General features: G+C 34.7%; 1 long non-coding RNA gene across 1 annotated transcript; it reads right to left on the bottom strand.

The window, feature by feature from the left end:
• Positions 1–17486: 17486 nt before the first annotated feature.
• LOC114915166 (uncharacterized) lies at positions 17487–20934 on the bottom strand. Its single transcript, XR_014431926.1, has 4 exons — positions 20085–20934; positions 19707–19864; positions 18555–18685; positions 17487–18375 (listed from the first exon to the last, which is right to left on the bottom strand). It is a non-coding gene; the product is annotated as an uncharacterized LOC114915166 (long non-coding RNA).
• Between the last annotated feature and the right edge of the window lie 4284 nt (positions 20935–25218).

Below are 25218 nucleotides of genomic sequence, written 5' to 3'. Positions count from 1 at the left end.
TCTAATAATAACCGTCTCGATATTTGGACATCAAGATGAAGCATAAGAAGATCGTATACATCTTTCATCATTTGTCGAAAAAATAATCATCATGTAAATATAACCAAGTTTTACCGAGATAAGGGTCAAAGGCAATATATAGGACTTTCAGGTCCTATATTTTTTCACGATGAATACAACATGTATCTAACAATAGCATTCCCGATTTTTTGACATCAGGATGAGGCATAAGAAGATCGTATACCTCTTTCATCATTTGTCAAAAAAAATAATCATGTAAATATAACCAAGTTATACCGAGATAAGGGAGAAAGCCAAATATATAAGACCTTCATGCCCTACATTTTTTCACGATGAATACAACATGCATCTAATAATAACCGTCTCGATTTTTCGACATCAGGATGAGGCATAAGAAGATCGTATACCTCTTTCATCATTTGTCGAAAAAAATAATCATCATGTAAATATAACCAAGTTATACCGAGATAAGGGACAAAGGCATTATATAGGACTTTCATGAACTATATTTTTTCACGATGAATACAACATGCATCTAATAATAACCGTCTCGATTTTTCGACATCAGGTTGAGGCATAAGAAGATCATTTACCTCTTTCATCATTTGTCGAAAAAAATAATCATCATGTAAATACAACCAAGTTTTACCGAGATGAGGGAGAAAGGCAAATATATAAGACCTTCATGCCCTACATTTTTTCACGTTGAATACAACATCCATCTAATAATAACCGTCTCGATTTTTCGACATCAGCATGAGGCATAAGAAGATCGTATACCTCTTTCATCATTTGTCGAAAAAAATAATCATCATGTAAATACAACCAAGTTTTACCAAAATAAGGGACAAAGGCAATATATAGGACTTTCATGTCCTATATTTTTTTATGAAGAATATAACATGCTTCTAATAATAACCGTCTCGATATTTTGACATCAGGATGAGACATAAGAAGATCGTATACTTCTTTCATCATTTGTCGAAAAAAATAATCATCATGTAAATACAACCAAGTTTTACCAAAATAAGGAAGAAACGCAATATATAGGACTTTCATGTCCTATATTTTTTCATGATGAATACAACATGCATCTAATAATAACCATCTCAATTTTTCGACATCAAGTTGAGGCATAAGAAGATCATGTACCTCTATCATCATTTGTCGAAAAAAATAATCATCATGTAAATACAACAAAGTTTTATCGAGATGAGGGACAATGGAAAATATATAAGACCTTCATGCCCTACATTTTTTCACGATGAATACAACATGCATCTAATAATAACCGTCTCGATTTTTCGACATCAGGATGAGGCATAAGAAGATCGTATACCTCTTTCATCATTTGTCGAAAAAAATAATCATCATGTAAATACAATCAAGTTTTACCTAAATAAGGGACAAAGGTAATATATAGGACTTTCCTTTCCTATATTTTTTTTACGAAGAATACAACATGAATCTAATAATAACCGTCTCGATTTTTTGACATCAGGATGAGGCATAAGAAGATCGTATACCTCTTTCATCATTTGTCGAAAAAAAATAATTATCATGTAAATACAACCAAGTTTTACCAAAATAAGGAAGAAACGCAATATATAGGACTTTCATGTCCTATATTTTTTCATGATGAATACAACATGCATCTAATAATAACCATCATGATTTTTTGACATCAAGTTGAGACATAAGAAGATCATGTACCTCTTTCATCATTTGTCGAAAAAAATGACCATCTTGTAAATACAACCTAGTTTTATCGAGATGAGGGAGAAAGACAAATATATAGGACTTTCATGCCCTATATTTTTTCACGATGAATGCAACATGCATCTAATAATAACCGTCTCGATTTTTTAACATCAAGATGAGGCATAAGAAGATCGTATACCTCTTTCATCATTTGTCAAAAAAAATAATCATGTAAATACAATCAAATTTTACCGAAATAAGGGACAAAGACAATATATAGGACTTTCATGTCCTATATTTTTTTACGATGAATATAACATGCATCTAATAATAACAGTCTCCATTTTTTGACATCAGGATTAGCATAAGAAGATCGTATACCTCTTTCATCATTTGTCGAAAAAAATAATCATGTAAATACAACCAAGTTTTACCGAGATGAGGAACAAAAGAAAATATACAGGACATTCATGCCCTCTATTTTTTCATGATGAATACAACATGCTTCTGATAATAACCGTCTCTATTTTTTGACATCAGGATGAGACATAAGAAGATCGTATAGCTCTTTCATCATTTGTCGAAAAAAATAATCATCATGTAAATACAACCAAGTTTTACCGAAATTAGGGCCAAAGGCAATATATAGGACTTTCATGTCCTATATTTTTTCACGACGAACACAACATGCATCTAATATTAACCGTCTCGATATTTCGACATCAGGACGAGGCATAACAAGATCGTATACCTGTTTCACTATTTGTCAAAAAAAATAATCATCATGTACATATAACCAAGTTTTACCGAGATAAGTGACAAAGGCAATATATAGGACTTTCATGTCCTATATTTATTCACGATGAATACAACATACATCTAATAATAACCGTCTCGAGTTTTCGACATCAAGTTGAGGCATAAGAAGATCATGTACCCCTTTCATCAATTGTCAAAAAAAATAATCATCATGTAAATATAACCTAGTTTTACCGAGATGAGGGACAAAGGCAAATATATACGACTTTCATGCCCTATATTTTTTCACGATGAATACAACATGCATCTAATAATAACCGTCTCGATTTTTCAACATCAGGATGAGGCATAAGAAGATCGTATACTTCTTTCATCATTTGTCGAAAAAATAATCATCATGTAAATATAATCAAGTTTTACCGAAATAAGAGATAAAGGCAATATATAGGACTTTCATGTCCAATATGTTTGTACGATAAATACAACATGCATCTAATAATAACCGTCTCCATTTTTGGACATTAGGATGAGACATAAGAAGATCGTATACCTCTTTCATCATTTGTCAAAAAAAATAATAATCATGTAAATACAATCAAGTTTTACCGAGATGAGGCACAAAGGCAAATATATAGGACCTTCCTGCCCTATATTTTTTCACGATGCATACAACATGCATCTAATAATAATCGTCTCGATTTTTTGACATCAGGATGAGGCATAAGAAGATCGTATACCTCTTCCATCATTTGTCAAAAAAAATTATAATGTAAATACCACCAAATTTTACCGAAATAAGGGACAAAGGCAATATATAGGACTTTCATGTCCTATATTTTTTTACGATGAATACAACATGCATATAATAATAACCGTCTCCATTTTTCGACATCAGAATGAGGTATAAGAAGATCGTATACCTCTTTCAACATTTGTCAAAAAAAATAATCATCATGTAAATACAATCAAGTTTTACCGAGATGAAGGACAAAGGAAAATATATAGGACATTCATGCCCTCTATTTTTTTTCATGATGAATACAACATGCTTCTAATAATAACCGTCTCTATTTTTTGACATCAGGATGAGGCATAAGAAGATTGTATACCTCTTTCATCATTTGTTAAAAAGGTAATCATGTAAATACAACCAAATTTTACCGAAATAAGGGACAAAGACAATATATAGGACTTTCATGTTTGATATTTTTTTACGATGAATATAACATGCATCTAACAATAACCGTCTCCATTTTTCGACATCGGGATGAGGCATAAGAAGATCATATACCTCTTTCATCATTTGTCGAAAATTATAATCATGTAAATACAACTAAGTTTTACCGAGATGAGGGAGTCATTGGAGTCTTAACCTCAATAGCATTCACGGTCCTAAGCATGGAGCAAGTGAAGGAATCATCAATCTCCTCACCTAGTTCCATCACAAAAGAAAAAATATAGGACATTCATGCCCTCTATTTTTTCATGATGAATACAACATGCTTCTAATAATAACCGTCTCTATTTTTTGACATCAGGATGAGGCATAAGAAGATCGTATACCTCTTTCATCATTTGTCGAAAAAAATAATCATCATGTGAATACAACCAAGTTTTACCGAAATAAGGACCAAAGGCAATATATAAGACTTTCATGTCTTATATTTTTTCAAGACGAATACAACATGCATCTAATATTATCCGTTCCGATATTTTGACATCAGGATGAGGCATAACAACATCGTAAACCTGTTTCACCATATGTCGAAAAAAATAATCATCATGTAAATACAACGTAGTTTTACCGAAATGAGGGACAAAGGCAAATATATAGGACTTTCATGCCGTATATTTTTTCACGATGAATATAACATGTATCTAATAATAGCCGTCTTGATTTTTTGACATCAGGATGAGGCATAAGAAAATCGAATATCTCTTTCATCATTTGTCAAAAAAAATAATCATCATGTAAATTTAACTACGTTTTGCCGAGATAAGGGACAAAGGCAATATATAGGACTTTCATGTCCTATATTTTTTTACGATGAATATAACATGCATCTAATAATAACCGTCTCCATATATTTGACATCAGGATGAGGCATATGAAGATCGTATACCTCTTTCATCATTTGTCGAAAAAATAATAATGTAAATACCACCAAATTTTACTGAAATAAGGGACAAAGGCAATATATAGGACTTTCATGTCCTATATTTTTTTACGATGAATACAACATTCATCTAATAATAACCGTCTCCATTTTTCGACATCAGGATGAGGCATAAGAAGATCATATACCTCTTTCATCATTTGCCAAAAAAAAATAATCATCATGTAAATACAATCAAGTTTTACCGAGATGAAGGACAAAGGAAAATATATAGGACATTCATGCCCTCTATTTTTTCATGATAAATACAACATGCTTCTAATAATAACCGTCTCTATTTTTTGGCGTCAGGATGAGGCATAAGAAGATCGTATACCTCTTTCATCCGTTGTCGAAAAAAATAATCATCATGCAAATACAACTAAGTTTTACCGAAATAAGGGACAAAGAAGATATATAGGACTTTCATGTCCTATATTTTTTCAAGATGAATACAACATGCATCTAATAATAACCGTCTCGATAGCTCGACATTAGGTTGAGGCATAAGACGATCATGTACCTCTTTCATCATTTGTTGAAAAAAATAATCATCATGTAAATACAACCAAGTTTTACCGAGATGAGGGACAATGGCAAATATATAGGACCGTCATGCCCTATATTTTTTCACGATGAATACAACATGCATCTAACAATAACCGTCTCGATTTTTTGCCATCAGGATGAGGCACAAGAAGATTGAATACCTCTTCCATCATTTGTGAAAAAAATAATCATCATGTAAATACAACCAAGTTTTACCGAAATAAAGGATAAAGGCAATATATAGGACTTTCGTGTCCTATATTTTTTCAAGATGAATATAGCATGCATCTAATAATAACCGTCTCGATTTTTCAACATGAGGATGAGGCAAAAGAAGATCGTATACCTCTTTCATCAATTGTCGAAAAAATAATCATCATGTAAATACAACCAAATTTTACCGAAATAAGGGACAAAGGCAATATATTGGACTTTACTGTCGTATATTTTTTCACGATGAACACAACATGCATCTAATAATAACCGTTTCAATTTTTTGACACCAGGATGAGGCATAAGAAGATCGGATGCCTCTTTCATAATTTGTCGAAAAAAATAATCATCATGTAAATACAACCAATTTTTACCGAAATAAGGGACAAAGGTAATATATAGGACTTTCATGTGCTATACTTTTTCACGATGAATACAACATTCATCTAATAATAACCGTCTCGATTTTTCAACATCAGGATGAGGCGTAAGAAGATCGTTTACCTCTTTCATCCTTTGTCGAAAAATATAATCATCATGTAAATACAACCATGTTTTACCGAAATAAGGGACAAAGGCAATATATAGGACTTTCATGTGCTATGTTTTTTTACGATGAATACAACATGTATCTAATAATAGCCTTCCCGATTTTTCGACATCAGGATGAGGCATAAGTAGATCGTATACCTCTTTCGTCATTTGTCGAAAAAAATAATTATCACATAAATACAACCAAGTTTTACCGAAATAACGGACAAAGGCAATATATCGGACATTCATGTCCTATATTTTTTCACGATGAATACAACACGCATCTAATAATAACCGTCTCAATTTTTTGATATCAGCATGAGGCATAAGAAGATCGTATGCTTCTTTCATCATTTGACGAAAAAAATAATCATCATGTAAATGTAACCAATTTTTACCGAGATAAGGGACAAAGGCAATATATAGGACTTTCATGTCATATATTTTTTTACGATGAATACAACATGTATCAAATAATAGCCTTCCCGATTTTTTCACATCAGGATCAGGCATAAGAAGATCGTATATCTCTTTCATCATCTGTCGAAAAAAAAATTCATCATGTAAATACAACCAAGTTTTACCGAAATAAGGGACAAAGGAGATATATAGGACTTTCATGTCCTATATTTTTTCACGATGAATATAACATGCAACTAATAATAACCGTCTCTATTTTTCGACATCAGGTTGAGGCATAAGAAGATCAGGTATCTTTTTCATCGTTTGTCGAAAAAAATAATCATCATGTAAATACAACCAAGTTTTACCGAGATGAGGGACAAAGGCAAATATATAGGACCTTCATGCCCTATATTTTTTCACGATGCATACAACATGCATCTAATAATAACTATCTCGATTTTTTGACATCAGGATGAGGCATAAGACGATCGTATACCTCTTTCATCATTTTTCAAAAAAAATAATCATCATGTAAGTACAACCAAGTTTTACCGAAATAAGGGACAAAGGCAACATATAGGACTTTCATGTCCTATATTTTTTTTACGAAGAATACAACATGCATCTAATAATAACTGTCTCAATTTTTTGACATCAGGATGAGGCATAAGAAGATCGTATACCTCTTTCATCATTTTTCAAAAAAAATAATCATCATGTAAGTACAACCAAGTTTTACCGAAATAAGGGACAAAGGCAACATATAGGACTTTCATGTCCTATATTTTTTTTACGAAGAATACAACATGCATCTAATAATAACCCTCTCGATTTTTGACATTAGGATAAGGCATAAGAAGATCGTATACCTCTTTCATCATTTGTCGAAAAAAATAATTATCATGTAAATACAACCAAGTTTTACCGAAATAAGGAAGAAACGTAATATATAGGACTTTCATGTCCTATAATTTTTCATGATGAATACAACATGCATCTAATAATAACCATCTCGATTTTTCGACATCAAGTTGAGGCATAAGAAGATCATGTACTTCTTTCATCATTTGTCGAAAAAAAAAAATCATCATATAAATAGAACGTAGTTTTACCGAGATGAGGGACAAAGGCAAATATATAGGACTTTCATACCGTATATTTTTTCACGATGAATACAACATGCATCTAATAATAACCGTCTCGATTTTTTGACAATAGGATGAGGCATAAGATGATCGTATACCTCTTTCATCATTTGTCGAAAAAAATAATCATGTAAATACCACCAAATTTTACCGAAATAAAGGACAAAGGCAATATAAAGGACTTTCATGTCCTATATTTTTTTACGATGAATATAACATGCATCTAATAACAACCGTCTCCCTTTTTCAACCTCAGGATGAGGCATAAGAAGATCTTATACCTCTTTTATCATTTGTCGAAAAAAATAATCATGTAAATACAACCAAGTTTTATCGTGATGAGGGACAAAAGAAAATATATAGGACATTCATGCCCTCTATTTTTTCTTGATGAATACAACATGCTTCTAATAATAACCGTCTCTATTTTTTTAGATCAGGATGAGGCATAAGAAGATCGTATACCTCTTTCATCATTTGTCGAAAAAAATAATCATCATGTAAATACAACCAAGTTTTACCGAAATAAGGGACAAAGGAAATATATAGGACTTTCATGTCCTATATTTTTTCACGATGAATACAACATACATCTAATAATAACCGTCTCGATTTTTTGACATCAGGTTGAGGCATAAGAAGATCATGTACCTCTTTCATCATTTGTCGAAAAAAATAATCATGAAAATACAACCAAGTTTTACCTAGATGAGGGACTGTCGCCACCGGCCCGAAACGGGCTTTCGGCATTCGCGATGGATGGTTGGACTCTTTTATTTGTTTAAAAATATGGATTGCTAGAATGACTTATTCTCAAACTGAGACCTTGTCAAACGAGCAATTTTATTAAAAGGCTCACCAATCCATGTTAATCCCAAGCGGGACCCTCCATGGATTAGCGGTTTTCATAAAAAGGAAGGGTTCATGGAGTCGCCACCAATGTTTTACTCAAAACATTGGAAAAAGAAGTTTAAGGCAATCAATTCAAAAATCGACTTCGGCCATGACAACCAGAGTCGGGTAAGGGAGTCGGTTACGCGTGGGGAAGGTGTTAGCACCCCACAGCGCCCCTTTCGGGTTCCCTATGACAGATTATTTCTAAAAATAATAGTGCGAAATTACTAAATTACCCCTATTTATTCTAAACAATTATAACTTAACTATCTACATGATGACAGTTAAATATACACACAGAAAGCAGTAAAAGGAAGGTCTTAAGAAGAAACCTTTGAAGCGTGCTTTTATATTCAAGTAAAACTGGGAAGCTTTTTGGCGTTCCCTCGCTCTACAAGCCCGCTCGCTCCCTCCTAGAAAATTTTAACTATGGAAATCCGGAGGATTTCCCTTCGACTCAGTTCGAGACTCAAGCAAAAAGCTCAGAACTCGAGAACTTTGTCGGATCAACTCTCCGAGTGATTTCTAGGCAGAGCACTGCTCAAAAAAACCCAGAATACTCAAGAAGAGGGTTAAAAGTCAGTGTAAAAGTGTCAAATGACGTCCAATTGACGTCATATTTATAGGGATGAGGCGCAATACGGCCTCTGGGGGTCAATACGGCCCGTATTGAGTTTTTGAACTACAATACGGCCGTATTGAATTCAGTACGGCCGTATTGAAGTTCAAGAAACCTCAATATAGCCGTATTGAGTTCAGTGCGGCCGTATTGAAGTTCAAGAAACCTCAATACGGCCGTATTGAGTTCAGTGCGACCGTATTGTAGTTCAAAATGTTCAATACGGCCGTACTGAACTTTTGGGAGGCCGTATTGGGCTTCATTCCCTCCACTTCCTTATTTTGAGCTATTACAAGACCTCTAGACCTACAGAGAATCCTCCTAGGGCCTTCCATGAGTCCTTCTGGCTGACTCTCCTTCAGTCCTCAAGAGTCTTCAAGCTTTATTTCCGACCCGGACAATTTTAGGGGTCTACAGCTGCCCCCCCTTTACTTAGTCAAACGACCTTTTGGTGTACCGTTTGATAAGTAAAGGAGTTGACCCAATTGTCCGGGGAATGTGCCATCCTTCTGACTTGTAGTGTCTTCAGGTGGGAAAATTGTTGAGTAGCCTCTCCAGGTTGGTGCATACCTCCGCGCTTCTAGTCACTTTGGTAGCATGAGTCTTGCCCTCTCCAGGGTGAGTTTGCCCTCTCCAGGGTGAGTTTGCCCTCTCCAGGATGAGTTTGCCCTCTCCAGGGTGGCTGAGTTTGCCCTCTCCAGGGTGAGTTTGCCCTCTCCAGGGTGAGTTTGCCCTCTCCAGGGTGGCTGAGTTTGCCCTCTCCAGGGTGAGTTTGCCCTCTCCAGGGTGGCTGAGTTTGCCCTCTCCAGGGTGTTGAGTTTGCCCTCTCCAGGGTGAGTTTGCCCTCTCCAGGGTGAGTTTGCCCTCTCCAGGGTGGCTGAGTTTGCCCTCTCCAGGGTGAGTTTGCCCTCTCCAGGGTTTTGAGATAAGTTTGTCTCCATAGTCCACGATGCTGCTTCGACGATTTGTTTTTGATTTTGGTGCCGCTGAGGGCTGGATAACGCAGGGATCCGTCTAGGGGATGTGCAGTTACTCATAGGTTCTTGTGTCCCAACTTTCCATTGCGTAGTTGGTACCCATTGAGGAATTTCTGTTTCCTTGGGGTGTAGACACGAAGATGCTCTTTCTGATGTGAGCGATGCCTTATGATTGGCTGACGTCCTTTCGACGATGGTGGAGTATCCCGGTTATCCTTATTCGGGTGTCTCTTTTGATTTTCTGATTTTTGTAGCCTCTGTGTAGGCTGTTATCCACTGGGGGATTCTGTCATTCAATTCTTGACTGGCCTCTTCTGTTAGGCAAATAATCTTGATGTTCGGTGTTTGGCTGGATGCCGAATTCCGCTTGGGAAATATTTATTGATATTTTTTATTTTTCTCCTTTTGTAGGGGTGCCTCTGTGTAGGCGACTGGGGATTTGAAGTTCTTATGTATCCCAGAGTATTATTTAGAAAGCCTCTTCAGGCTTAGCTTCACTCTTCGTTTGAGTTGGAAAGCTATCTTCCACTAAGGAAGTTTAGGTCCTTTGACTTGGATATTTTGTTTGGATCATGCTTCCGTTGGGGATTTTGACGATCTTGCTTTGATAGCTCTCGCTGGGGATTTGTTCCATGAGCTTAAGCTGAGGTTTCTCTGGGGAGTATTATTTCTGCGAGCCTCTGCAGGCTCATTTATTCTGTACAGTTGGGGAGTATTATTTCAGCAAGCCTCTCCAGGCTCAATTATTCTGAGAGAGTATTGTTTCGGCAAGCCTCTCCAGGCTCAGTTATTCTGAAGGAGTATTATTTCGGCAAGCCTCTCCAGGCTCAGTTATTCTGAAGGAGTATTATTTCGGCAAGCCTCTCCAGGCTCAGTTATTTTGTATGAGTATTATTTCGGCAAGCCTCTCCAGGCTCAATTATTCTGTGCGAGTATTGTTTCGGCAAGCCTCTCCAGGCTCAGTTATTCCGCACGAGGCGATTGATTTTCTAAATCTTTTGCCTCTTTTTTGTCGTTTTTGGCTTTTTCTGTATTTTTTGCCTTTTTTGTCATTTTTTTTTTGGCTTTTTCTGTATTTTTGCCTTTTCTGTTGATTTGCGGCCTTTTCTGTTGACCGCTGCCATACACAAGCAATTTTTCCTATTTTTCTATTTTATGCAATTGCCTCATGAAGAGGTCTTTGAAAATTTCTATGTGGCTAATACGGCCATATCCATTTCAGTACGCCCGTATTGAGTTGAAAATTTGTTCATAACCCTATTTTTAGTACGGGTGTACTGAACATGATACGGGCGCATTTGTTTTTTCTGAAGTTTGATTTTTTTTTTTTTTGAATAAACAGAGAATAAGTGATCTTTCATTACACCTATCATCTGTATGCATGTATGCGGTATGATGCACCTAATTCTATTTGATTCATTTTTCAAAAGAATTAACCGATGCGTTTCTCTGTTTGGATTTTGCCATTCCTCAAGACGGACTGTGCGCTGCCGACTTCTATAACCGAGGAATGATGCATATTATATTGAGATTTGGTGTTATCAACCAAGTGATTCTTCCCTTCCTTTAGAAGATATGTCAACCCTCCTATTGACCACTATATCTCCATGTTTCCACTAGATTATCCTAAAATCGCTTGGGACAAGAGAGAAAAGAAAGGAAAGGTATATATTTTTGAAAGTTTGTGTTTTAGAGGGGTTTTTATTTTCATTTTGAAAAATGGTTTTTGTAAGAATGGCTGGCCAAGGTAGGCTTATTGTGTCTAGGCTTGTTTGTTTAAGCATTTATGAAGTTAATCAAATCTTGTTATTGACGTTGTGATTTGACAACTTAGATAGCTTCCCTTGAACCTTTCTTTTTGAATTCAGTTCATGGTACCATCATGGATTTATTTTCGTTTTTTGATTGTCCTTATTTTTGCCTAAAACACCCTTTTGTGGCGTCTTAGCGGACTTTTGTTTTTGTTCATTTTTGCAACCCTAACTTTTGCCTAGGTCACCCTTTCGTGGGATTCCTAGCGGGTCTTTTGCTCTTATTTTTGCGCAGCCCCCTTTTTGGGTTTCCTGCCGAGCTTTTTTGTTTTTATGGTTCTTGTTTTTAAAGGATTTTCTTTTTATCCATGATGGCACTTGTCGAGGCCAAGGAAAGGTGCTCTAAGTTGTCACGCACACTTCCACATAAAAATGATGCGGGTTTATTGTTATTAAAACAATCTTAACCTCATTCATGCTTATTCAAACAGGGTTAAAAATAATGTGGTTTAGAAATTTATTGTAAGCAAGAAGAGAAGCAGTAAGAAATAATAAAGAATGATTTTATTATAATCATAATGGAAACATGTGCCCTATCGAGGCTCGGGGGTCGGGCTGTCCCCGAGGAGTGATCTCTAATAGTCATCAGGTCTATACATCCCTATTGGAAGGAGAAAAGCACTTGATGACAACGACCGGCCTTGACGTTTGTGAACCGGCCTTCCTAAAGATCTGGCTTAAAGAACGTCGAGAAGGATCTTGGTTCCTCTTCGTCCTTTGATCTTTATTAGGGTTGTATCCTAACCCTTGTTTCCCCGTATTATCCTTGATAATAGGTAGCTCAGGAATTCCTTGGGAGTCCTTGCCAAGTCCTTGTCCGGGCAAGTATCCGTTGTAGGCTACCTTCTTCATTTCTTGGGGAAACGTTTCAACATTGGCACTTTCCAATGCTTGGAAGGCGGTCTCTAGATTTTCCTCCTCGGATTCTTTATTTTCCTTTCCTTTATTCTTGGGAGCTTTTATCATGAAGATCATTGGGAGTGTAGATCCTGCCACTCCTAGTCATGCCCCCAAGTCCAGCGATGTTAGAGAAATCGCTGTTGGCAGAAAAATGGATGTCATATATCCATGGCACAACCTTATTTGATTCATAGGGAAAAGGCCTTGGAGTAGTGATCCTTAACGGTGTCGGACCTTCCCCTTTGTTCGTCTTGATTATCAACAACGAAGTTGTCGTGTGCTCGCTTGGCGCAGTTGTTGGTTTGCATTTGATAACAAATGGCGTGCGATCCACTCTTTGATTATACGCATCGATTAATTCTTTCTTTTTATTAATGTTTATTATTAAATTACTTGGAGAGATGTATGCAAATGAATGACTATGAAATGCAAAGGCAATTGAGAGATTTCATAAATCAAAAACTTGATTTCATTGATCATAGAAAGTGTACAACTTATCATACAATGCTTTGAAGCAATTTTTTACAATGAGAAAAGCCGATAAAAACCCACAGGCGGGTTCATTTTTCTCCTCCATTCGTCTTCGGCTTCCTCTACATGGCGTGCCATTGCTTCAACTTGCATATGGACGGCTTGGCTCATATCTTCACTGATCTTCTGAGCGTCCTTCGCCTTTTGAATATGATAGTTGATCATGGCCTGCAGCTCATTAAGCTCATCTTCGCTCGATCCTTCTCCTCTTGGAGTCTAGCCATCTGTGCTAGTCCCTCCTTTTCCTTCTTGCGGAAATCGGAAAGGCTTGCAGTTTGTTGTTGAGCAACTTCCCGCCATTGTTGTGCGTCGGATCGAGTCAAGAGCAGATTGTCTTGCATGTCCTTGATCAACTGTGCTTGCCTTGCATGTTCGGCTTCAAGGTGTGCTATCTTTGCATTGACTTCTTGGAGTTGACTACTTGGTTCAACCTTTGGCATTTTGGATGCCCGAGTAGCCTCCTCATTGAGGTTAGCACATTCATCCTTGAGCCGCTCTATCTCGTGATCTTTCTTCTTGCATTGCCTTTGTAGACCATCAATGATGAAACTGGATTCTTCATTTTTCTCTTCAAGAACTCTCATCTGAGCTCCCATGATTTCCAGTTTCTTGGTCAAGGCGTCGACTTGTTCTTGCATTAACCTCCTTGTGGTTGCGGTTGCGCAAGAGGTGGATGGTTGGGACACCCCTCTCTCGCTCCTCCATATCTCGTAGTCGGTGGAGGCGGATACCCGAGGCTTTCCAAGCTCTCGATCTCCCTCATAGATTGGTTTCTCCCACGCTCTAATGACAGCGTGCATATCCCTCTGATGCTCGGAATCAAAGGAAAAACACAACCCTCCAAGCTCCTCTTTAGTAGGAATAATTTGAGTCCTCATTAGTTGTCTCATAACCAATCTAGGTGAGTAGGCTATGCAACCTCTGAGGCCCATCAATGGTATGCTTGGATAACTACCGCATTTCGTCAATACATTACTTGGACGGAACCAAGGACAAACCCACGTGAAGTGCTCAATACTCCACTGTTCCATCTCCTCCTTCCATTCGGAAGCATAGCGGCGGCGTACGGGGATCTTCGAAAAACTCCTCAACGGATCGGGCAAGGTCCCCATGTGACTAGAGGCATAGAAGTGTGTGATGCCCCACACATACAACAAGGAGGTGCAGCATCGGATAGTCTTCCCTTGCTTCTGTTGAGATAGGTTGACAGAAAGCAAGGTGTCAGCAAGAATGGCAGGCACGGGACTCTTCATGTGTACGTCCTAAGCGAAGAAGGCGTCCATAGCAGCATGGTCCACTGTGTTAGCGTGAAAGGGGAATAAGATCGTCCCAAACATGGCTAACGCTAGAGTCTTGTTGAAAGCTAACCAATCTCCCTCACCAGCCAAGGAAGAAAGGTGGTCTTCAATCATAGCAAGCTTCCAACTCCTGATACTGCTGTTCCCCACTAAAGCGGATGATCGTGATGGCAGTTTGACTTGAGTTGCGACCCTCTCTACGGCCACATGATTTCCATGGAAGATATAGACCCCTGCTGATTTGGGCCATCGTAGCATGAGCTCATACTCCTCGAGAGTAGGAACTAAGTCAAACTGGGGGAACTCGAAACAATGCAGATCGAGACTCCAAAAATGGACCAAGGCTCTCAGAAAAGCTGGATCCACACAAATCTTCATCAAATCGAGAACTCGTCCATAAGATTTTTCAAACTCCACACGAGCCTCTCGTGGCATCAAGGAACAGAGGTGATCCAACCTCTCGGCACGGTACAATAAGAAGTCCACTTTCTTCAATTGCCCTTGTATTCCCCTAGATCCCTCCATAATCTACAATAAAATGCATGATATGAAATGGTGATGTTGAATATGCATGCATAGTGTTTATTTAACTAAGCATTATCATGTTTTCGGGATATTCCTAAAATGATGCATGATATTGCTTGGTTTGGATAAATAACCCTTTTTTCTTTTTTTCATTTGGGTATTTTTTTTTGTATTTTTTGGGTGAAAAGGGAAACTACCTATATGAATGTGATGAAGGTAGATGTTAACACCGTATAATGGAAGATTCCTATTCCTATTTATTCTTATTTTTAAAAGAATAGGAATGTTGTATGTTTAAAGAAATGCAATGTATGCTCAAACAATTTCACATAATCAATGCACAAACAATTCACTCATCCACGAACAGTCACGAGCGAATCACGAGGTAGGGGTATCCTGCAGAAAAGTGCATATTCAAGGTGGTTCTAACTGTTCTCACTGGTCTGAGGCCCCCAAGGTGCCCCCATTATAGGGACCCAATTCCTCTCGTCGTAAGTCGATGGAAAGTTCCAACGCACTGTCGGACTTGAGTTCATGGTTATCACCTTGAGTGATGTTTTCCGACAACGGTCTACGGGCACCTATAGACCCATTCGACAACCGGCCGTACTAACATCCACTCCCTATGGCTTTCCACTCATGCCCCCGGGTATAGAGGGAACTGTTGTGTGCAAAGGTTTGTGTGCAGTTTTTATTTCAAACAATTGCGAAAATTTAAACATACAACAGTTATTAAAGCCAAATAAATAAAGCATGTTATCATACAAGTGAGGGGTAATAAAGTAATTTTAAACTATTATTTTAAAAAGAATCCATCACTAAATGGGACTGACTCTCGAGGCTTCCCCGGTGGAGTCGCCATCTGTCGCCACCGGCCCGAAACGGGCTTTCGGCATTCGCGATGGATGGTTGGACTCTTTTATTTGTTTAAAATATGGATTGCTAGAATGACTTATTCTCAAACTGAGACCTTGTCAAACGAGCAATTTTATTAAAAGGCTCACCAATCCATGTTAATCCCAAGCGGGACCCTCCATGGATTAGCGGTTTTCATAAAAAGGAAGGGTTCATGGAGTCGCCACCAATGTTTTACTCAAAACATTGGAAAAAGAAGTTTAAGGCAATCGATTCAAAAATCGACTTCGGCCATGACAACCAGAGTCGGGTAAGGGAGTCGGTTACGCGTGGGGAAGGTGTTAGCACCCCACAGCGCCCCTTTCGGGTTACCTATGACAGATTATTTCTAAAAATAATAGTGCGAAATTACTAAATTACCCCTATTTATTCTAAACAATTATAACTTAACTATCTACATGATGACAGTTAAATATACACACAGAAAGCAGTAAAAGGAAGGTCTTAAGAAGAAACCTTTGAAGCGTGCTTTTATATTCAAGTAAAACTGGAAAGCTTTTTGGCGTTCCCTCGCTCTACAAGCCCGCTCGCTCCCTCCTAGAAAATTTTAACTATGGAAATTCGGAGGATTTCCCTTCGACTCAGTTCGAGACTCAAGCAAAAAGCTCAGAACTCGAGAACTTTGTCGGATCAACTCTCCGAGTGATTTCTAGGCAGAGCACTGCTCAAAAAAACCCAGAATACTCAAGAAGAGGGTTAAAACTCAGTGTAAAAGTGTCAAATGACGTCCAATTGACGTCATATTTATAGGGATGAGGCGCAATACGGCCTCTGGGGGTCAATACGGCCCGTATTGAGTTTTTGAACTACAATACGGCCGTATTGAATTCAGTACGGCCGTATTGAAGTTCAAGAAACCTCAATACAGCCGTATTGAGTTCAGTGCGGCCGTATTGAAGTTCAAGAAACCTCAATACGGCCGTATTGAGTTCAGTGCGGCCGTATTGTAGTTCAAAATGTTCAATACGGCCGTACTGAACTTTTGGGAGGCCGTATTGGGCTTCATTCCCTCCACTTCCTTATTTTGAGCTATTACAAGACCTCTAGACCTACAGAGAATCCTCCTAGGGCCTTCCATGAGTCCTTCTGGCTGACTTTCCTTCAGTCCTCAAGAGTCTTCAAGCTTTATTTCCGACCCGGACAATTTTAGGGGTCTACAGGGACAAAGGCAAATATATAGGTCCTTCATGCCCTATATTTTTTCACGATGAATAAAAACTACATCTAATAATAACCGTCTCGATTTTTCAACATCAAGATGAGGCATAAGAAGATCGTATACTTCTTTCATCATTTGTCGAAAAAAATAATCATCATGTAAATACAATCAAGTTTTACCGAAATAAGGGACAAAGGCAATATATAGGACTTTCTTGTTCTACATTTTTTTACGATGAATACAACATGCATCTAATAATAACCGTCTCGATTTTTTGACATCAGGATGAGACATAAAAAGATCGTATACCTCTTTCATCATTTGTCAAAAAAATAATCATCATGTAAATTCAACAAAGTTTAACCGAAATAAGGGACAAACACAATATATAGGACTTTCATGTCCTATATTTTTTCATGATGAATACAACATGCATCTAATAGTAACCATCTCGATTTTTCGACATCAAGTTGAGGCATAAGAAGATCATGTACCTCTTTCATCATTTGTCGAAAAAAATAATCATCTTATAAATACAACCTAGTTTTACCGAGATGAGAGACAATGGCAAATATATAGGACTTTCATGCCATATATTTTTTCGCGACGAATACAACATGCATCTAATAATAACCGTCTCAATTTTTTGACATCAGGATCAAGCATAAGAAGATCACATACCTCTTTCATCATTTGTTGAAAAAAAATAATCATCATGTAATAAATACAACCAATTTTTACCGAGACGAGGTACAGAAGCAATTAATACTCATCTCATGTAACCAATTCTTAAAGAAAACCTTTTTTTGCATAAAAATATTTTATCACCTCACCCTCTTAATAATGCTTTTGGTGTTATGTTTTCTAGACAATTGATAAAGTCCAGTGCTCTTGAAAGCTTCAGCTAGTAAGTGAATGCACTGTATAGTTTTATATCTTTGAGATGAGATGTCACAGGCCCCTCATGCAAGATTTATTTGGGCAGCACCCTTTACTTGATGAAATTTAATTTAATTATGAATAATTGGGCATGTTAATGGATTTACATCTCTAAAGCAACAGAAGTTACAGATAATGTTAACATCAATAATCAGTATGAACTGACCTAGCCATATACTTGGCCTTCTCAGCTTCCTCCCATGCTATTGCACGTGCTTCAATGACACTCTTAGGTGCTTCTGCTTTTGTTTTCAAGGAAGTGGATGCATCCTTATCCTCATCTTCTTTGCTAGCCCATGCAGCAATGTTCATTTTACCTAGTATCTAATAAAAGAATCAAACCCTATGGATCTATATATCAATAATTATGTAGAAAAAAAATAAAGGAAAACTTGATAGAGGAATGTGACCAAGAAATCTCGTGACAAGAAAAACTCAAACTACTAGCCATGCAATGAAATTAAAATATTCAGAGTTTAAAATCAGAGAGTCAAACAACTTACCTTCAAAGTCAGAACCTGAATCAGGATCATAAACTATATCCAAATATGAAGATACAATAGAAACTCGCCATTAGTTTCATCTTCAACAACAACATCATCCCTAGCCCATACAGAAGACCATGGAACAGTCACTACAGAATACAAAGAAGAGGAAAATGAGGAGTTTGAAGACAAGACTACAGAAAAATTTAAGCAGAAGCTTCTTATCACTTCATTAGGAATTAAACTAAGGATAAGGACAATTACAATTAATAGTCCAACACATCAAGCAGAAAGAAACCTAGTACAATTTACACCACAAGATCAATCACATTTTCAATCTTTTACTTCACTTATATCCCCTTGACATTTACTCACGTCACAGTTTTTATTAACCAGGCAAGCGCAAAGACAACATGCAATAGAAGTATTTGCTTTTGAAATTCAGATATGGAAACACGCTACCAAATAAACACTAGTGTAACCAAATGTAAGATCAAAGTCCTTTTGATAAGAGGAGAAGCTAACTTAAGGCCTATTTAGATAATCTTCTCCAAAAACATTTCTAGGAGAGAGAAAAATAGGAAGATAAAATGAAATAAATTTTTCCAAAAGCTATAATTAGCTTATGTATAAACTAATTTGTAGAAGTTTTCTTTTATTCACTTTCACCAAAATCTTATTTTTAACTTATGTATAAGGCTGATTTTAACTTACGGTAAAGTTTATTTCAATTTTACTTCCTTTTTTTTTCCTTAGAAGTGATTATGGAGAAGTTTACTCAAGCGTACCCTTAAAAGAAACTCAAGCCTAGACAATTAGTCAACCACCCCATGCAAAGTGAAAAACAATTATGTCTACAAAATGCCTCTAAATCTACAACCATTTATTTGAGCATTACAATCCACAGAAAAAATACACTCAAGGATAAAGCATTTGACATTTTGACTAGTCAAACAATAGTAAATCAAGATACAACGACCTGAAGGCTGAAGCCAAACCTTAGACCTTCCCTAAACAAAATCTATGGCAATGTTATTGGCTTTTGTCACACACAAAACCGGAATTAACAACACAACCAAACCATGCCAATAGCCAAACATCAAATCCCAAATTCACAATCACTTACGGTACTAAACCAAATCAAAAATAAAAGAAAAGTGTAGTTATTACCGTGCTTCCCCATCGATCCTTGGCGTCAACTTCGGCAACTTTCTGGAGCAAAAACTCATCGACCTCAGTGAATCCCTCACACGCGGCAACATGAAGAGCAATGTGATAATCAATATCCGTGAAATTGACACAGCGCCTCAGTCTTCTTGTTTTCAAAACTTCAACCAATCAAAAATATCGAAATCGCGTTTCGCATAAACACAAAAAGAAAAATAACACAACCAAAACAGATTCAAGTAACAAACAAGAAAAATGAAATTAAGAAAAAAAAATGGTTCATGAAAAGGCCTGCGTCCAAGCTAGAGAGTAAAGAAAATAAAGAAATTCCGAAATCAGGAAAAAGAAAGTAAAAGAGAAAATCGAAAAGATTATGCCTACCAGAAACTATGGGATTGGAAAGGGATCAACAAGAACAAAGCTCCATCGAGGCACGTTAACTTAGGTTAGGGTTTCGGATCGAAGTGCGGTTTCAATGGGTTTCGGATCGAAGTGCGGTTTCGAAGAGGGTTTCGGATCGAAGTGCGATTTCAAAGAGGGTTTCAGATCGTTATCTCACTCTCTTTCTCTCTCCCTCTCACTCTGTTTCTTTCTTTTGAATATGCGGTTAAATTTCTCTAACCTCTGTAGGGTTCTAAATAATTAGTTTCCATAGCAATAAATTGGGCTAAGTACCGGCTAAAATAAAATAAACCTTATAAAAAAAATATTTTTTATATCTAAAAATACATGATAATACAAAAAAAAAAGTAAAAATCATATTTTTTTAAGGAACTCAAAATCAATATTAAGGCTTTTAGATAATGTAATGACTGTAATTCAATTTTTTTCTATTGTAGACCAGTCAGTGTTTTAATTTAATTTTTTTCATCATCCATTCCTCCTATTTATAATTTATAATACCTAATATAAAACAATTGTTTGTTAATACCTAAAATTGTTTGTTTTATTATATATAAGACTGAATTTATATTATTTTATGTACTAATTGTTTAAGGGAGAATAATATTAATTATGAAGAAAAAAGTAATATAAAGATATATATATATATATATTGTAATTGATTAAGAGAAAAAAAAAGTATTAATTAAAAAAATAATATTAAATTTTTTTTAATTATAAAAATAAAGGAAAAGCATGACTTGCTAGACCAAATTTATAGTCTAGTTACATTAGTGATAAAATTTTTTAGTATTTATTGGTTTTAACAAAACGTGTATCCTTGAAATTGTTCAGCATTTTTATGCCTGAATATTAACAAAATAATTTTTTTATTTTCTAAAAAAATAATTTCACAATTTGAACCCTTAAAAGGGTACTTGTTTCACAAATTAAAGGCACTCTTACCTAGCAAAATACTAATCAAGAATCTTAACTAAAATTAACAAGTTATAAAAATTGTACCTAACCATATTTGAACGATCAAAAAATATATATAACAAAATTTTAACTTAAAAAATAAAAGTTAATTTTTTATAATAGTTTTTAATTAACCAATTAATTTTGGTTATGGTTAAAGTTTTTATAAGATCACCCTTAATTTAGTGTTTATTTTTCTTCTCACAGTATTAGACTTTTAGATATACCAAAGGAACCAAAACCTCAAAAAACAAAAAAGAAACAAAAAAATATTATATGTGTTTATCCTTTCTGGCATATATAGGAATTTTTTAACAAGAGAGATACACTAACATAAAATAGTTGATAAAAATTTAACACTAACCCTTACTTGATGTGTCTCTCCTAGTGGACAAGATCCAGTGATCCACACACTTGAAAATGCTACCATGGCATATATAATAATTCTCGAACCGGTGATCACTAAGTCACATAACAAAGACTATAAAATACTTTTAAATTGAAAAAGATCATTATTATTAACAAAATGAGCAGTAATTTTTTTTATATTTTTTTCTTATTACATCTTTAAATATATATTAATGAGAAAAAAAGTTAAAATATAAAATAAATTACATTATTCTCACATGAGAGATATTATACCGCTCTCCCCTTTTATGTTAAAATATATAAATTATGTTACTCTTCTTTGAGAGATAAGAATATTAGACTTCCATATCCTTTTAGGTTAAAATATACAATTTAATTCATTTAACTTAAGGTCATTAATGTAAATTACACTATTCTTCCTTTATATAAGTATTACATTATCTACCATTTATATATTAAAATATCAAATAAATCATCTTTTTATCTCTTAAACTTGAAAGATACAATTATTGTATTATTATTCTTCTATATTAAACTAACATCGCAAAAAAATAATTATTCTAATATTTTAAAAAATAATTTTAATTTAATTATTCATAAAAGTATATTTTTAATTTAATTAATCATAAAAATATACTTTAATTAAAATATATTTTAAAATACTTTTATTTCATTATCATTCATTTACTTATTAAAAAAATGTAAAATATATAATTAAATTTAAAATTAATTAATTAAAATAATAAATAAAATAAAAACTATAAAATAAATTTGATATGTATATTATATATACGTATAATATTTTGTATATTATAATATAAATTAACTTATATATGAATATTAAATTTTTGTAATAATTATGTTTTTATATAATAATAAATTTTTAATATAAATATATTTATTTAAAAGATATATAGTTAATATTCATATTTTAACATTATATTAGTTATATATAATAAATAATATTTTATAATAAAATACTTATTTATTTAGATATTATCTTAAAATATTATATTAATAACATTAATTAAAATAATACTTTAATACTTATATATTATCTTTAATATATATATATATATAATATTATATAAAATATTATTTTATTTAAATGTTTATAAATATGTTATATTAATTATATCATTTAAATAATATCTTAATATTTGATTTTATTATACTTATATTATTTTGATTTGATATATAACTTTAAAAATATTTTATAATCTATACTTATATTATACCTTTTTATTTTAAAAATTAGAAAAAATATTTTTTAATCGAATTTAGGAACTTGAAACTAATGATATTATACCTCTATACTAATATATAAAGGGGATGTCACTTTTAATAACTACTTTTGGTTTTGATTTTTACATGGACCATTTTATCCTTTGTTTATTTTTCAATAACTACATTTTTTATGAGTAACTTCTCATTTTTTTTTTATTTTTTATTTATTTTTTTAATACAATGCAAGTACGGAGTGCCTTTTTCCTACTAGTGATAATAATGAAAATTATTTTTTTCAGATATATATAGTTAATTAATAAAATTTATAATAATTTTTAAAAAAATTACAAAATGTGTAAATTAAGAGATAAGTTTTTAAGTGTAAAATGTTTGAATTTGTTAAGAGAAGGTGTGCAATATTACATCTTTGAGGAGATGTTTATATAAAATGAAATCAAATAACAACCAAAACAGATTCAAGTAACAAACAAGAAAAATGAAATTAAGAAAAAAAAATGGTTCATGAAAAGGTCTGTGTCCAAACTAGGGCTTTTTTGCCATAATAAATTAAAATAAAATAAAAATTTCTAAAATAAATTATTAAAAAAAAAACTATCTACCAAACAAAATAGTTTTAGCCACGACGGATTTGAAAAGAGAAAGAAAACGTCAACTCTGGTGACGACTCCCAGAAATGCATGCACACAGGAGAGAGGATCAACGGAAAACGTCATTAAGATTGACGTTTTGAGCGCAGTGGGTGCAGAGGAAGGAAGTGTCACCTTGCTTGACGACTTTCATTATCTGGAAAAGCAATGGAAAACGTCAATCTATGAGACGTTTTCCTTCCAAGCTAAAAACGTCTTATTCTCCTTTGGGAAATACCGGAGGTGCAGGTTTGCGAGCAATGAGGATGTTTTTGAGCACATACTCAATGCCAATTTGAGCCATCTCACCTTCCATCGCACGTGCCAAAACAACAAAAAGACAACTCGTGATTTCGAAAGCATGTGGTAAACGTATTTGGCCTCACCACACCTTCCTTCCTTTCTCCTTCGTCTTCACCACACATCAAAAGCATGCAGTAAACGTATTTGGCCTCGTGGTGACCCTGTAGCATCGCCTTTTTCAAATTCTAGAGACCCAACTTAACAGTTGAAGAAGAACTAAAGCATTGAACCATTCCTTCGCGGTACGCAATCTCTGAGTTACCACTCTCCCTGCAACGCTTCAGGAACCATGATTCCTTCTCTCTGGTTAACCACAGAAGCGGCACCGATGCAAAATTCTCTATAGAGACGTGACAGTACACATGATCGTCCTTCGCAGCATCAAGAAATTCTTTGCAACATGGTTTGACAAGAACAGGCAAAATGGAAGGTGAAATGGCTCAAGTTGGCATTGAGTATGTGCTCAAAAACATCCTCACAGCTCGCAAACCTGCACCTCCAGTATTGCCCAAAGGAGAATACGACGTTTTCAGCTTGCAAGGAAAACGTCTCACATATTGACATTTTCCATTGCTTTTCCAGATAATGAAAGTCGTCAAGCATGGCGATGCTTCCTTCCTCTGTGCGCTCAAAACGTCAATCTTAATGACGTCTTCCATTGATCCTCTCTCCTGTGTGCATGCATTTCTGGGAGTCATCACTGGAGTTGACGTTTTCTTTCTCTCTTCAAATTCGTCGTGGCTAAAACTATTTAGTTTGGTAAATAGTTTTTTTAATAATTTATTTTAGAAATTTTTATTTTATTTTAATTTATTATGGCGAAAAGGCCTCCAAACTAGAGAGTAAAGAAAATAAAGAAGTATTGAAATTGTGAAAAAGAAAGTAAAAGAGAAAATCAGAAAGATTACATCTACCAGAAACTATGGGATTGGAAAGTCCTCAACGAGAACGAAGCTCCATCGACGCACATTAACTTTGGTTAGGGTTTCGGGTCAAAACACGGTTCCGAAGGTGAATATGGTGTTCTCGCTCACTCTCTTTCTTTCTCTCTCTGTAGAGAGGGAATGAATTGTGACAATTTCTTCCCTCTGTTTTTCTTTTGAATATCTTTTGGTTCTTGTGTTTACAAGAGAGTTTAAATGTGTTCGAGTGTTTAGACTATATAATAGAAGTTATCAAATCATATTACTCTTCCTTAAGGAACTCAAAACCAATATTAAGAATTTTAGGTAATCTTCCATTATAGACCAATCAGTGTTTTAATTTAACTTTTTCCATCATCCATCCTTCCTATTTATAATTAGACATACCTCTTGTTTGATGTTATATATAAGATTTACTTTGTATTATTTTATAAACTAATTATTTTTAGATTAAAATATTTTTAACTAAATAAGTTCATTTAATTTAGTAAAATATATTAATTTAAAAGACATATATTATAATTGATTAGGAGAGAGAATAATATTAATTAGATGAGGGAAATAATGTAAGAACAGTAATTGATTAAGAAAAAAATATTAATTAAAAGAGAAAAATAGTATAAAGATAATTTTAAAAAAATATATAAAAATAAGATAAAATTATTATTTTTAATTATATTAATTATT

This window comes from Cajanus cajan, chromosome 2, assembly GCF_000230855.2.
Source record: "Cajanus cajan strain Asha chromosome 2, NIPB_CcT2T_4, whole genome shotgun sequence".
Lineage (NCBI taxonomy): Eukaryota > Viridiplantae > Streptophyta > Magnoliopsida > Fabales > Fabaceae > Cajanus > Cajanus cajan.
The sequence above is the reverse complement of the archived record's forward strand: the minus strand, read 5'-3'. Positions and strand labels throughout refer to the sequence as shown.